Genomic DNA, 17668 nt, shown 5'->3' with positions numbered 1-17668 from the left:
TTGACTCAACGTTGCCTTCTGGAGGCCAAGGGGCAGACAACGGTCGGGTGGAGGGATAATATCTCCACGCTGGCCGGAGCAGTAAAATGATGGCCACATCTCAGATGAAGGCCTAGAACCAGCATCAAGTGACAGCTGATAACAAAGGCTGGAAAGTGTTTACTCGACCATGTCCTACAACTTGGATCAGTGTTAAACAAGCAGTGCACCTCGGATTTGGAAGCGAGGAGAAGATTGGCCTTTGCTACAGCTCATCTCCCTACCATAAATATAAAACTGACTCTCTGATAACATCTATTGCTCTGTACAGATGCAAAATCTGGACAACAGACTACATGCCTTTGAAATGCGCTGCTACAGGAGGATTCTCAGGGTTTCATGGAAAATTGACCGTTGAAACAAGAGAAACGTACTGGCAGCCAAAGTGACAGTAGTTTGGACACATAAGAACAAATGATTAGCTAACAATCACCAGCATGCACGGTGCAGCCGAGGGAAGAAGAGGTGCAGGAAGGCCAAGGGGAGAATGCAGAGTCGGCGCCAGAGCAGATCTACTGGAGGGGCATTGGGTCATCGGTGGGGGGCCACTGCCGTTTGAGAGATATGTTAATGCAGTGGCGACATCACAATCCAACACAGCAGAAATGCTATCAAAAACTAAACACGTTTTTCTTTATTATTATTGGGTTTTTTTTATTTGTTAATTTCCGTATCATGACACTTAGTCAAAGGCTATGTGGTAGCCCTATTCACACAGATTACGCAAACGAAGACGATAATAACAGGCAGAAAGGGGTGGGGTAAAGTTTGGACAACATATGAACTACAGAACAGGACCGCTGACATAAGCTGAGGCACGCATTCGGGCAGGACAAGCCACGCATCTGGCACCAGGCTGAAATGACATAAGCCCATATATCTTACAGACAGCCAACAAGTATAAAACACAAATGCAGATAGACCCAGCAAACATTCATCAACAACTCACCTGCTTAGTAAGCCTTATCATGCAAGCCAGGGCTGGCTTCAAAAAGTGAAATGAACAAACGACTTATCGTCAGAAGAGTTGCAGGCGACGAGTGTTGCTGCTGAACCTTCTAAGTACTGTGTCCTTCCATTCGCGTGTCAAGTCTTTCTCGAATGCAAGCTGCACCAACCTGGCCTTTCTCTCGTGTAGCATTGTGCGTCTGTGTTCCGAAAAAAACATTTCTCAGAGTGGAGAAAGAATTCTCACACATTGCTGTGGATGCGCCAAATGTTAATGCATGTTTGAAAGCAGCCAGCACACTGGGCATGGCAATCAGATGGTTGTGGTACGTTGAGATGATGTGCTGTATGGTCCATTGTCCCTCTATTGCTTGCTTTTGTGACATTAAAAACTCTTTAGCAACTTCGAACTCAGCGTCAATTATAGTCGATTGTGACAGGTCGAGAATATGCTTCACAGCTGGTAGGAGGGGCATCAATGACTGCTAGGGGGGGCACAGCCCCCGAATGACCCCCCCCATAGTGCCGGCACTGGGAGGATGGCTGACGGACATAAAGAGTTGGACGGGGAAAGCAGTGGTGGAGTCTGAGACTGGCATAAGATCTGGATGTTTGGAGACACAATGCTTTGGAATCGAAGATAGTTGATTTAGCAAGGGAAAAAGGTAAGTATTGGAACACTTAGTGGAACAGCTACCTGTAAACCAGTGGAACCAACCTTTTCAAGCCCAAGATCAAGACTTTTTATTCCAAATTGTAAACTGAGATCTCCCAATCCGATATATTCCAAAAAACCCACTTAGGAGTAAGACTGTTCATCTCATATTTATTTTTGCAATCAATTTTTGTTACAACAGGTTGAATGTATGTGCATACATACACACAAAGAAAAACACAGTTATGCACAGTTATCTGCTCAATGCACAATATTCATATTTACGGTAGGCATATCTGTTCAATACAAACTATCCATATCCACAGTATCTGCTCAACGCACAATATTTAGTTTCTCAGTTCAATTAATAATATTCACATTTACAGATATTAGCCTACAGTTCAATGAACACAATCCATATGAAGTTTCTCTGTTCAATGCACAATATCTGTAAATGCTCAAGTTGCTCTATCAGCCTGACTTTAATGAGACTGCTGTGACTGCACATTATCTGTAAGTCTTTTGAAATCTGGTTGATAGTTAGTGATTGCCAGTCTGAGGCCAGTAAGATGTGCGTCAGACATACGAGTTCTATACTTGGATTTTATTATTTCCATTTGTGAAAAGGCCATTTCACATAAGTATGTGGAGCCAAAGTAGGCCTTCAGTTTAAGCACGCATGACACAATCAGTGGGTACCGCTCTCTACTCACGAGAGACCAAAAGTCCTGGTCTCTTGCTCTGGCCTTCAATTCAATGTTGCTTTGCATTTCAATAATCTCCATGTCAACGCCCATAGGTAATGTAAACACCTCCTGCATTTTAACTGACAGCTGTTCAATGTCAATGCTGAGGAAAGGGTTTGATACAAAACCAACTATTGCCCCATGTCTTGAACCTCCACACATCGAGCGCCAAATTCTGATGTCAGTTTGTTCAAATGGGCGCAGACTTGTTCAGGATGAAAAGCAGTTTTGTCTGTGAGGTTTTGTGACAGCTTTTCAAGATTTGGGATGTGTGTCAGCCTCGCATGTCTTAACTAAGTGGTCCACAAACTGAGCTTCACTTTGAATGCCTCCACTGCGCTAATCATTTGACCAAGCTCTCGTTCTTTCCCTTGCAATTCTCGGTTAAGGTCATTGAGTTTTGGTAAGGAACCCCAAGTCCAATAACCAAGTATTGTCGTACAGCTGCTCATACTCCTTGTTCCTCGACTTCAGAAAACTGATGATCTCTGGCAGCAAATCCAGAAAACGCTGGAGCACCTTTCCCCGACTGAGCCACCTTACATCTGCGTGAAGGATCAAATCTCCATATGCAGAGTCGAGTTCGTCCAATAAAGACTTAAATAGACGGTGCTGAAGCGCTTTTGCACGAATTGAATTGACTATTTTAACAACAACATTGATTACATGTGACATGTCGATTGCTTTTGCTGCCAATGCCTGTTGATGTATCACACAGTGATAGTTTACAAATGTGGAAAGTCTGGGTCTTTTCTGCACAACGCGACGAATCCTGAACGAACACCGATCACCGCCGGTGCCCCATCGGTTGTGAAGCACATTATTTTATGAATGGGAATCTTGTACTCACGCACAAAGTCCTTGAATGCCTTGTACATGTCCTAACTCAGAAGGACGTTTCTTTAGCTGCCTTGCTATTTGCTGTAAGCGCGATGAAAAGCGACTGCTGTGCTTTTAGTCCTCTTTTCAGTTCATCAATTCTTTTTGATCTTAATGCGCTGTTGAGTGGATATGAGTCTTTGAATTTAGCATGGGTGCTAGCATTATGGCGCTCCAGGTATACCGCCTGTTGGCATATGAGGCATATAGTCTTCTCTTTTGCTGATGTGAAAAGAAATTCATGCTCCCATTCCGGGTAGAAATAATACGTTTTTGATTTCTTTTTTGCTGGACCCTCAGCCATATCGATATTAGCTGTTAGTTAAGGTTGGCAGAACTTGGCACAGTTTAAAGTTACTACTTTCTCAAGATGTCCGTTAGGATATGATTTTTTTTTAACCCCGCCCACAATTGCATGCAGCCTCAGCATAGACCTCAGCATATCAAATAACCAATTGGATTTTGTAAAATGACCTATGCGTGATTCAAATCAACAAGCCAGAGCTAGGTCTAAAAAGCTTGTTAAAACAACCAACCAACCAGAGCATGAACTTTTTTTTTTTTGTTTTATGTGAAAATGCTAGGGATCGACAGGGATCGACAGTGAAGGCTTTAGCGCATTTCAAAGGCATGTAGTCTGTTGTCCAGATTTAAATAGACGGCGCTTCAGCACCGGCCGGGCCGGTGACGCCAGCAGACATCGGCATCAAACTGGACAACTTTGAGGCTGCAGTGGAGAGGAGGACTCTCAACAGACTGTGTATGCAGTTTGTTGACGGTCTCTACCAGTGACGTGCGGTGAAGTTCATGGCTGGTGAGGCACTGACGTCATCACAATCAGATTTGAACCTTAGAGCATCTTATTCATTATTTGAATGGCAGCAGTTAATGGTGTTATGTTTAAAATCCCAAATCAGCAGTCTTCACATATAAAAAACTGTATCACTCAATAAAGCACATGTAATTAAAAACGTTATTGCGATATTACCTTTATTTATAAATGAAGTCCATCTTAGAAAATTGTTTTAGTTTGGATATGCAATCCTCCATTCTAAAAGTAGGGTCAGGCGAGACGAAAAAATAAGCAAACGACTGCACTTGACTTAACTGTAAATTTTAGCTCGCTGTCACTTATTCTGCAGCGCACGAAGAATCACTGGACTCACTAGCACCCCCTGCCATGAGGTAGGAGAACTGCGTGCCTCACCTAGTCTCTCTTCGCAGCGGTTTTGCTCAGCACAAGAGACACGTTACAGACATACAGTTGACAAAAAACACTGTATATTATATACACCAGCTAAAGTATGGAAATTAGTTAATATAGCCAGAGTGTTTGAACATTTTAATAGCGACATACAGACAGACAGCAGTTACAGTCTCACTGTAGGCCTATAGCATGTCAGCAGGTTGGTGCCTCACCGAGCAGCCGTTCTCAGTGTTTGAACGTGAATATGAAAATTCAGCGATTTTGGATCAAAATAATGTAAAACTGGTGAAATTAAAAGGAAAATAACTTTATAATACAAACAACTGGATAAATATGATCATTAAATTTATTTCTTCATTTTACTTTTCATGATGACAGGTGAGGCACGGCCTCACCTGCCTCCCCTCACCGCACGTCACTGGTCTCTACAGTCTCTCTTCCGCAAAGAGAAACCAATGAATGAACTCACGGGAGCTTATCGAACCATTCTGATAAAGACTGCTCTGTAGCTCATTGTCTATCATGCTATGGTTGTAAAATCACGTTGTTTGTATTTTTAAAACGTTATGTTCATGAGTTATTGATCTGCGAAGTTCGAATCTGTCAATATCCATTTAACTTCACTGAACTTTCAACCCCTTCCTTTCTCCTCACTCTCCAGCAGCTCTCTATTCTTTTATTTAATTCCAACGTGCGAACGTTTCAATTAAATCGAGGTAAAGCGTGGCCTCGTTTTATTATTTTTTTTCTCTATATGGCCACTCCTGGGCTCCATAATATTGCCTTGTTTTTATGCTGCTGCAACGTAAAAATTTACCAAATTCAATAAAGTAATTCTATTCTCTTCTATTCTGTTCTATCAGTTGAGGCTCCTAATGCAGGCTGCACTGCTACAAAAACGCCCTTCAAACCCGCAGTTTGAAGTAATACTACGTCTTCCTTGTGTGATTTGTAAGCAGATTCAAGAAGTTTGACTGGTCAACAAACTCATTAAGGTCCATCATCATCATGAATATTTAAACAAAATGTCATGGCAATCTGTATAATACAACACAACTTAGATGAATACTCCATTCTGATTGGTCCATTTGGGCATTCAGAAGTTTTTCAATGGTAGAACAATGCCATCATAAGGCTCTGATCAAGTGGACAGCAAGGAGACAAGGAAGTAAAAACTAAAGGGAACATCACAAGAAGAAAAACAGAAAGTAAACACTAAAGGGAACAGCAGTAGAAGAAAGACAGGATGTAAACACTGAGGGGAACGGAAGTAAACGCTAAAGGGAACAGCAGAACAAGACGGACAGGAAGTAAAAGCTAAAGGGAACAGCAGAAGAAGACAGGCAGGAAGTAAACACTAAAGGGAACGGAAGTAAACGCTAAAGGGAACAGCAGAAGAAGACGGACAGGATGTAAACACTAAGGGGAACAGCAGGAGAAGACAGACAGGAAGTAAACACTAAAGGGAACAGCAGAAGAAGACAGACAGGAAGTAAACACTAAAGGGAACGGAAGTAAACGCTAAAGGGAACAGCAGTAGAAGACAGACAGGAAGTAAACGCTAAAGGGAACAGCAGTAGAGGACGGACAGGATGTAAACACTAAGGGGAACAGCAGGAGAAGACAGACAGGAAGTAAACACTAAAGGGAACAGCAGAAGAAGACAGACAGGAAGTAAACACTAAAGGGAACGGAAGTAAACGCTAAAGGGAACAGCAGTAGAAGACAGACAGGAAGTAAACGCTAAAGGGAACAGCAGTGGAAGACACACAGGAAGTAAACGCTAAAGGGAACAGCAGTAGAAGACAGACAGGAAGTAAACACTAAAGGGAACACGTATGGGCTCTGGCAGTGTTTAAAGACTGGTTAATGGAAAAGAAAATGTAAATAGACAAACTGCTAATGGTGTTCACCTAATGCACACTATTCTGTGTATAAGAAGTATCCAGTCAATTTTTTGGGGGGGGACTACTGCTCTAAAATATCATTTAATGCTGTTAAATTCGATTTCCCTTTATTCGAAGTAAGACGGTTGGTCTAAAAAAATCATTTTTCTTCCCAAGAGTTTTGGAGTGCGACATGTTGTTAGCAGATTTGAGTCCCACCTGAAAAGGTGTTGTGTGTAGTATCTTCACACGTTTAAATCATCAACACGTTCACTTTGAAACCACAGTCAGGTTTCCCCCTGGATAATACACCTGCAGAAAAAACTTCAAGTTAACAAAGTTATTCAAAAGTCAAATGCAATTCTGAAAAAAGCTTTATTTTGACACTTTTCTTTATTGTTTTCTTTTGAATACTAAAACCTGACCCTACAATCTGATGACTATATATAACATTTTTCTTTTGAATAAATCATTGGCATTATGATGGTATTGGCTTTATACTTTCTTAAGAAATTAAGCTCATAATTCTTTTTAGAAAAAAAAGTAAATATTTTCAGATTGTTTTTCTTTTAATTTAACAAAATTAATTGTTTCAAATAATGTTTAGAATATTTTTCATAGATATTTATTACACACATATTCAATCATTTTTTGTTTGTATTGTTTTGGATTCTTTTAAGGTATTTTTTCCATAACTTTTACAAATTTTAAGATTATTCACAATGAAGGAATATTTCAATCAAACTTAACACTTTTTTTATTTCTATTAAGCTTACCAATTTTAGAAATAAAGGTTTTTCTTTCAAATAATTTGGATATTGTACGTCATTTTGCGATATTGGTGTAGTTTTTTTCACTGGATATTTTTATTTTAAATATATAAATAAAGATCCGAGACATTTTTGTGATATTTTGTTAATTTATTACACAAGGCCTCCATGGGTAAATAACTACTTTCACCCATTAACAAAAAATGTAACTTGATCCTAAAAACAAAGCTGCATTTTTTGACAAAAACACCAAAATACATTTCCAGAACATGTAAAACCCAATCAAACCATATTCCAGATATTTTCCAGTTCCTAAAACTTGACCAGCTTCCTCCCTGTGGCTTCATGTGCTCCCTGAATGACAGTCAGATGAAGGTGTCAGCCTGTAGGTGCGACTGGTGTTACATAAACACTCTTCTATTTAAAGCTGCGGTGTGGAAGCAGCGTATGCGGGGTCACCTGAGGACGTGCAGCCAGCCGCTCTCGCTCATGTTTTTCCTCAGCGGGGGATCAGTGTGTTTGTGTGCTCATGCGTGGCTCCCGGCCTGCATTCATGCATACATGTTTGCGTGGGAGCAGAGTGTGTTTAGGTTTAGTAATGCACTGACCTGAAAGGTAGTGAGCGGATGGTTTTAGAGCCTGTGAACAAACAGGAGTGACTGTATGTAAAAGTGTCTTCTTTGAACAGATGACGCACTAGCTGAGGACTTTATTTATTAATTTAAATTCAGGAGGGTCATATAGGCTCAGGAGAGCACACGTGCATGTTTTCTGGCTCAAAACGTGAGCGCAGTGGAGTGAAGCAGTCGCTGTGTACATTCAGCTGACTGCTGCTATCCTGGGAAGACCCGTCACACAGGCTGGGTTTCCACCACATCACACACACACACACACACACACACACACACACACACACACACACACACACACACACACACACACACACACACACACACACACACACACACACACACACACACACACACACACACACACACCTACACTTTCTCCTGGGAAACAGACCATCCCTCCTTGACATGTACAAGGCGTCCTCACTTTGACCTTTACCTCCCTTAAACAAAGCTCTCTTTATGAACTACAAAAGATCCATAAAGTTGTAGTCTTTTCTATTTGTTAACAACATTGTAAAATGAGGACACATTTTTAATTAGGTGCACAAATTATATTCAGATTTTCAAGAGGAATTAGCAGAGGAAAAGATGGTTACAGAAAAGAGACTGCACACTACCTGATGCTGCTATGAGAGGAATTCCTTTTTCTTAGGAAGAACTTGTTCTTCTCTATTTTGTGTCACCAATTTATCATCTGAATATGCATGTGTTTTTAAAGAGGCCCTATGGTTTTTGGGTTTTCCCTTCCCTCTAGTGTGTTCTATAGTCTTTTGTGCATGTAAATGGTCAGCAAAGGCTAAAATCCCTGTGTTCCCTCCAGATGGAGTTTCTCTCCCACACACCCCACAAGCAGAGTAGGGCCCCTTAAAAACATGTATTTAAAGAAAAAGGTAGACTTTCTAATTGTACTTATGAAATAGCCTTCTATGGCTTACCAAATAAAATCATGAATAAACTCAAACCGGTTCTTTACAACTGCCTCCAGGTTGAAAAGAGAATTGACTAAAAACTCACCTGCTAACCTGCCCCCCAGCTCTCGGACCTCTCGGTTTATAATCTTTAATATAATCCATAATATTCTTAAATAGGTCATTGGTCACAAGATGTGTGGTTGTGACATGGTATTTCAACACTGTGGTCATACTATTTTTACTTTAATGAAATGTCTGGCTGTATCTTTTCTTAACAATGTGTGAAGTTGTCTTGTAAATCTGTTTAGGATGGACGAATTCATGCATGAGCATAGATTTTAAACATTTTCTACTTGCAGAGATTAAATCAGTGAACACAGACTGTCTTCTGGGGGTCCTGTGAGGACGCGCAGTCCAGCCAGCAGATCTGTCAGAGTTGAGGCATCCGAGACAGGCGGCCATTACTTCATTTGGGGCAGGGGAAGGGGGGTGTGTGGGACAAGCTGGATTGACACGGCAAATGTTCTCATGTTAAAGGGATTATCAGAGAACAGAGGAGGGGAAGCATCACAGACTGACATTTCATCTACTGACAGAGCAGCCTGCAGGGAATATATGTCACTGCAGCAGCACACACACTGAGAGGGTGTTCATCTCTATCCTGGAATCACATAAAACTAGTTCAATGATTTTATAAAACATGCCTGTCCAGAAAGGGTTGAATGCTTGGCCATTGTTAATGCAGACTGCAGTTTTCTCATTGCAAACGTCCCTCTGTCCAGAGCAAAACACCTGTCAAGAGTGAGGTCTATACGATTAACAATTACTAATAAATCAACACACTCTCCGACTAATCAAATACGGAGCTTGGTCAGTGTCACTGCTTGTCACAGTACACCCTACGTAGCTCTTTAGTTGCAGTTTTGGACGTGTTGGGGATGGGCAGTCAATGTCAGCTTGTTTCATGCAAAGTGTCTTTCTAATTAACTTCCAACGTAGGCTCGCGTACGCAAAAAACGAATTGTAAGATGAAGGCAAGAAAAGTCCTGGGTTTTGTAACAAAATTAATCAATGAATCGAAAAATACTTTATCAATCACAGGGGACATTAGGTATTGTGACCTTGTAGCCACTGGGACACTGGAAAGAGGCAGGACTGAGGTTTATGAAGAAGACTCAGGCTTATGATGAAGTCTCAGGCTCATGAAGACTCAGGCTCATGATGAACACATAATGAAGACTCAGGCTCATGGTGAAGACATGATGAAGACCCAGACTCATGATGAAGACTCAGGCTCATGATGAAGACTCAGGCTCATGATGAGGACTCAGGCTCATGATGAAGACTCAGGCTCATGATGAAGACTCAGGCTCATGATGAAGAATTAGACTCATGATGAAGACATGATGAAGACTCAGGCTCATGATGAAGACACAGACTCATGGTAAAGACATGATGAAGACTCAGGCTCATGATAAAGACTCAGACTCATGATGAAGACACAGACTCATCGTAAAGACATGATGATGACTCAGGCTCATGATGAAGAGTCATGCTGATGATGAAGACTCAGGCTCATGATGAAGACTCAGGCTCATGGTAAAGACATGATGAAGACTCAGGCTCATGATGACGACTCAGGCTCATGATGACGACTCAGGCTCATGATGAAGACTCAGGCTCATGATGAAGACTCAGGCTCATGGTAAAGACATGATGAAGACTCAGGCTCATGATGACGACTCAGGCTCATGATGACGACTCAGGCTCATGATGAAGACTCAGGCTCATGATCAAGACTCAGGCTCATGATAAAGACTCAGACTCATGATAAAGACTCAGACTCATGATGAAGACTCAGGCTCATGATGAAGACTCAGGCTCATGATAAAGACTCAGACTCATGATAAAGACTCAGACTCATGATGAAGACAGACATGATGAAGACACGATTAAAAAGATTCCGGCTCATGATGAAGACTCAGGCTCTTGAAGACGACTCAGGCTCATGATGAAGACTCAGGCTCATGATAAAGACTCAGACTCATGATGAAGACACAGACTCATGGTAAAGACATGATGAAGACTCAGGCTCATGATGAAGAGTCATGCTGATGATGAAGACTCAGGCTCATGATGAAGACTCAGGCTCATGGTAAAGACATGATGAAGACTCAGGCTCATGATGACGACTCAGGCTCATGATGAAGAGTCAGGCTCTTGATGAAGACTCAGGCTCATGATGAAGACTCAGGCTCATGATGAAGACTCAGGCTCATGATGAAGACTCAGGCCCATGGTAAAGACATGATGAAGACTCAGGCTCATGATGACGACTCAGGCTCATGATGACGACTCAGGCTCATGATGACGACTCAGGCTCATGATGACGACTCAGGCTCATGATGAAGAGTCAGGCTCATGATGAAGACTCAGACTCATCGAGAAGACTCAGGCTCATGGTGAAGACACGATTAAAAAGATTCAGGCTCATGATGAAGACTCAGGCTCTTGAAGAAGACATGATGAAGACTCAGGCTCATGATAAAGACTCAGACTCATGATGAAGACACAGACTCATGGTAAAGACATGATGAAGACTCAGGCTCATGATGAAGAGTCATGCTGATGATGAAGACTCAGGCTCATGATGAAGACTCAGGCTCATGGTAAAGACATGATGAAGACTCAGGCTCATGATGACGACTCAGGCTCATGATGACGACTCAGGCTCATGATGAAGAGTCAGGCTCTTGATGAAGACTCAGGCTCATGATGAAGACTCAGGCTCATGATGAAGACTCAGGCTCATGGTAAAGACATGATGAAGACTCAGGCTCATGATGACGACTCAGGCTCATGATGACGACTCAGGCTCATGATGACGACTCAGGCTCATGATGAAGAGTCAGGCTCATGATGAAGACTCAGACTCATCGAGAAGACTCAGGCTCATGGTGAAGACACGATTAAAAAGATTCAGGCTCATGATGAAGACTCAGGCTCTTGAAGAAGACATGATGAAGACTCAGGCTCATGATAAAGACTCAGACTCATGATGAAGACACAGACTCATGGTAAAGACATGATGAAGACTCAGGCTCATGATGAAGAGTCATGCTGATGATGAAGACTCAGGCTCATGATGAAGACTCAGGCTCATGGTAAAGACATGATGAAGACTCAGGCTCATGATGACGACTCAGGCTCATGATGAAGAGTCAGGCTCTTGATGAAGACTCAGGCTCATGATGAAGACTCAGGCTCATGATGAAGACTCAGGCTCATGGTAAAGACATGATGAAGACTCAGGCTTATGATGACGACTCAGGCTCATGATGACGACTCAGGCTCATGATGACGACTCAGGCTCATGATGAAGACTCAGGCTCATGATAAAGACTCAGACTCATGATGAAGACACAGACTCATGGTGAAGACACGATTAAAAAGATTCAGGCTCATGATGAAGACTCAGGCTCTTGAAGAAGACATGATGAAGACTCAGGCTCATGGTGAAGACACGATGAAGCTCAAGGTGCAATCCTTGTCAGCCCAAACAGTCCGTAAGCCGTCAAAGGAAACATAATATGGTCATAGGCTGCATCTAAAAAAATGATGAGTCTTTGCTACCTCAAAGCACTTTTTCAATACAAGTCAGCATTCACTCATTCATACACATTCTCACACACGCACGCACACGCACGCATGCACACACACACACACACACACACACACACACACACACACACACACACACACACACACACACACACACACACACACACACACACACACACACACACACACACACACACACACCCCGTTGGCCATGACATTGGGAGCAATTCAGGGTTCCGTGTTTTGCTGACTGTCACATGTTGACTGCAGGGGCTGGGAATTGAACCACCACTCTACTTATTGGTGGACGACCAAGATATTGTGAAGTCCGTTTTTAAGTTCCAAAAGTAGTTGATGTTTTACTCATGCATCATCTGATCCCTACTAAATGAAATGTCTCACTCATTATACACCTCCACTGCTTTAACTATCTGTCATGGTGTGGAAGGGGTTTAAGTTTGATTTGGATAGAAGCCCATTGTTTCAGTATTAGACGACAAACGTCAGAGTTTGAAGAGTTGGGAGTGAGCCTGAGGTGACGTAGATCTCCGGTCTACAGGGTTGCCAGTGTTACAGTTGATAGGGTTCCTCTCTCAACACAATACATAGTGTGCACATAAAGCACTGCTTAAAAGTATTCCCAGTACATCTATAAAACAGCTGCCAAGTGTGAAAACAATAGGATGAAAGGTGGACATTAAAATCTAAAGACAGCCAAAAAGAGACTCCTTCTAATCGAGTTAGAACTCATGAGGCGGCGACCTTCAGACAGCACATCAATCGAGGGTGTAAACTTTGAATCCAGGGAGGAGAAAACACAAAAAGCTGCAGTGACGTGGCTGTGAGCCGACAGCAGTGAATTATTCATTATCATGTTGGAGGGATTATCAGCAAATGGTGGAGGAGGAGGAGGAGGAGGAGGAGGAGGAGGAGGAGGAGGAGGAGGAGAGCTGACAGTTAATAGAAGGCTTGAGAGTGGTATTGTGCAGGGACGTATGAGAGAAATGTCTCATTTGCACCATTTTTTCCCCGATTGAATAGATATAATCAGAGGTGTGACGACTGTTAGCAGGTTGGCAGTCAGTGTGTTCGTGTGAATAATGTCGCCTCCCATTCATCTCAGAGACATCCAACATTGTGAAAGAAATATGATGGCTTTAAGCTCAAAATAAACACTTTTTAACGGACCCCTAGCAGGTGGAGTTGATGAGGAAGTGATTAGTCATGTGGGATTGAAAAAGGCTCATCAATAGTTGAATTTAACACAATAAAACACATTAGACGAACCGCCTCATGCATCAGTGTTCACGTCAGTGCCTCTTGTGAGTCGTACAAGAAGAACAGATTTTTTGGTATCTTTTAGTTGGTGGATATTACTTGGAAAAGTTCTCTTGGCTATGCAATTGGCTATAATGGCATTTCCTACAACAGCTATGCAGATGATACGCAACTTATAATTTTTTCCTTGCCCTGAAACAAAGGTAGTTGCATGCATCTCATGTCTGGCTGACTTCTCTAAGTGGATGTGTGTGCACCACTTGAAACTCAATCTTTGCAAACCTGAACTGCTTTTCCTTCCAGGTAAGGACTCTCTGTGATGTTTCTACAAACATCCGCACCTTTGTGTCTCTGACTGGGACTGCACAGAATCTGGGTGTGACTCCTTCACATTGCTTTGACATCCCTCCTGATGATACACTCTCTACAGTAGGATACTTCCAGTACTGATCCATAAGCTCTTCTGTCATCTCAACCATTGACTACCGCAACTCCCTCCTGGTTGGTCTAGCTGCAATTGCCGTACGATTTCTGCAGCTGATCCAGAAACCAGAAACCAGAAGCCAGGTGAAGTGTGGGAGAACTTCGAGAGGTTGAAGTCCAGGCTGACTGGTCTTCAACCACTCCAAGTTCTCCGATGCTACTGTGCTCCTCCGCTCCCTTCACCGGTTAACCGTTGTCCGAATCAGCTTCAAGACACTGGTATTGGCCTACTTTGCTGTGAAACGGTTTCAACCATACACCCCAGCACGTGCCCATCACTCTACATCGACCAATTTGCTCGCCACTCCCTAACTGCAAGTGGGACCAAGGTTCTCAGCTAGGTACGCAAAAACAAGCCTGTCTGCTATCCTGGCTCCAAAATGGTGGAATTAGCTCCCCATGGATATCAGGAAAGCAGAAAGTCCACACATCTTCCATTGCACACTGAAATCTGTTTCCTGTGCAACAAAAACTGCACTTCAATTGCGTCCGAATACTCTCCGTCAACATATTTAACAAACGCTGGTCAGAACTATTACAATTACTGAGATCCATTTTTTAATCTTCATGGTCTCATTACTTGTCTCTGCAGGTTGTGTCACCCCCTTCTTCTCTTGATATGTTCAGAGATTCAATGACAAGGCAGGAGCTGTGTTTACTTACTGCGGTAAAAACACCACAGAGCCAATCATGGTTACATGACAACTACACAGGATGGGTGTAATTATTTAACTTTTATTTTCCCCTGTCACAAAAGCTTTACACTAGATATTCACTATGAAACCAGAGCTCTGTAACTTACCATTCAGATTAATAAAGAAAGAAAACGATAAAAAACATTGTAATAATATGTTAACAATATACTAAAATGAGCTGTACTGCAAAATTAGTGCTTTTTCTTTCTTATATTTTGATGCTACTTCATTGTTCATTTTATTTATGTATTAAATTTGACTTTCTAGTATTTCTACATTGTGGTATTGGTAGTTCTTCTTCCAACACTGAGTATTTTCTATGTTTTGTTTAAGCAAATTCTCATTAGAACTTGAAGCATTTGGTCGTTTTTGTACTGGATTTAACTTGTTTTATTATCCTAGCTACCATAAAAAATCCTGTATGTTTACAGGCTTTGTTTGTCCGTGTTTTAGCAGTATTCTTTTCGTATATACTTGTAAGGGCCTATGTAGTGTCAGTTTGCAGCAGCCTTTAATTACATTTCAATTCTTCTCTAATATTCCTTTGGAGTTTTGCTGTGACAGTTGCTGAGTTTTAATGCACCTCTCTCCCTGGCTTTGTGTTTCATAATGAGTGAGTGAATAAAGGAATAATCTCCAGAGCAGCTGCCTGTAAAGAGCTGTGCGTCGGTGCTGCAGTCGCGTTTGTGTGCAGCCAGTCGTCCAGGCGTTTGCAGATATGTAGGCCGACGCAGCGAGGCAGAGAGGCTGCCTGGTATAGGGGTATAGGAAGAGATAGAGAAAGGGGAGGGTATAGGAAGAAGGAGGAGGAGGGAGGGATGCTGGGGTGAAGAGAGGAGAGTTGTCCTCAGAACGACCCACAGCAGCCCCCCCCCCCCTTGCTGCGTAACGCACTAAAAACAGGAGGGAAAAATAAAAGCATGGACAGGCGCCTGCACGCGTAAAATCCTCACTTGAAAAGGGTTCAGTAAGAAAGCTCGTCTTGATTTGTACGGAGAAATACCTTTTATTTGACAGATAGAATTCTTTACTCAAGCGAAGGTGTCCGAGCCACCTGCTCCAAAGAAACGGGGCAGGGTCTCCCCTCTACTACTGGCCTCATTTGCCTCATCTAAATTCATTAGTCATCTATTCATTACAAAACCTACTATAGTATGTTATGCCGAACTACTGGCCTAAACCAAAGAAAGGGTTGTAACGTTTTCTTTTTTCTATTTTAAAATGTGGTATATTGTCTTGGGTCCAGGGACGCCTCGTGTTTTCTTGCAGCTGTTCCGGTGCCTCAGATTCTCCCGGAGAAAACCCTGGCATTGAGGGTCACAGCGGGGGGGGGGGGGGGGGAGGAGATCCGGCAACGAGATGGCTGAAAAATCTGTTTCCTAATTCAATACCAGATCATGGCTGTGATATAAGGGGATGCAGTGAGGACGTGTTTTGGAAGGCTGACCCCGAAATTAGCATCATAAGGGCTCCCTCCACAAAATCCAATGAGAAATTGCAGAAAATAAGATTTGTGGCTAACAAATGTTTATGATTCAGAAGGATTATCTCCACATCTATGATATTTGAACATTAGTGCAATCACCAGAGGTAAAAGGCTAACATTAGGCCATAAAGGAACTACCGGTACATGACGGTCACATGACTTTACGTCACCACCGCTAAGCTAAAGGCGGCTAACGTTTGGCAGGATGACTTTTAGTCGTCTCATTTAGCCATTTCTGAGCAACCACTTTCAGATGTTCACCAGTGGAGTATTATATTATCATTATATTGGGGTACAGCATATTTTATCTACTATAAAATACATTTGTAATTCTTCAAAAAAAACTAAAAGAATATAAATGCAGTGGTTCATTTTCTCATTTATTATTTAAGTACAAGTTTATGTAGTTACTTAGCGTGAGTATTTCCATCTTCTACTGTACTTTGTTTTAGCTCGGCTACATGTAGAGTACATTAGAGGCAAGACACCTTCTTTTCTACATTTGTTTGTTACACAGCAGGGGTGTCCAATCTACAGCCTCGGGACAAACTGCGGCCTGCTGTCCCTTTTTGAATTGGCCCTCAGCAAATGGACATTTTAAAAGCATATTCAAGTAGCAAGCATAATTAACCTACATTTGATTTATTTTGCTAACTTAACTTATGAGGCAATATACCTCAGCTATAGTGAGAGGCCCAGCCCTTCGTATGTCTTTCTGTATGTGGCCCTCAGGGAAAAATGTTTGGACAACCCTGCTTTACAGATTCAGATTATGAATGTACATAAATAATCAACAAGTACATTATGTATTATACATTAATTATTGAGTGATGCAATCCAGCAGTATAAAAGGTTATTTAAAATAACCCTCAACTGATACCAGCTGCACCAATAAAGTGATAAACACATTGATGCTTCAGTAACTAAAACACAGTACTCTGGATAATGACTGATGTACTTTGATACTCTGAACAGCTTTTTTACTTGATTTTAATGCAGGACTTTTACTCTGAGTTAGTATTTCTACACTGTGGTACTTTTTCGAGTCAGTCCTCCTTGCACTTGTGTGAAAATGCACCTAAAAAGGTTCATAATGACAAGTGCTTGTTTTCAGTGTGATGCCAAGATGTGTGTGTAGCATTTAACACGAGATTTAGTACTGATCGACCTACCGTATAAACTCACACAGACACACACATTTATGCACACGTGTTTGTGTGTGTTGGAGGAAGTAGGTCAGTAGTGAAAGGGTTCTCGGCTGTCCTCAAACGGCCTCTCTTCGGCCCGTCACACCACTCGTGTCGACTCTAATTTCCTCCTCCTCTTCCCTCTGTCATCCCCCTCCTCTGCCTCCTCCCTCATCCCTCCCTCTCTCTCTGCTGGGCTTATGAAGGGAGCAGGTCCCACCCCTGGTTCAGACGGGTCTTATGGA

Source organism: Eleginops maclovinus, chromosome 13, assembly GCF_036324505.1.
Source record: "Eleginops maclovinus isolate JMC-PN-2008 ecotype Puerto Natales chromosome 13, JC_Emac_rtc_rv5, whole genome shotgun sequence".
NCBI lineage: Eukaryota > Metazoa > Chordata > Actinopteri > Perciformes > Eleginopidae > Eleginops > Eleginops maclovinus.
The sequence above is the reverse complement of the archived record's forward strand: the minus strand, read 5'-3'. Positions refer to the sequence as shown.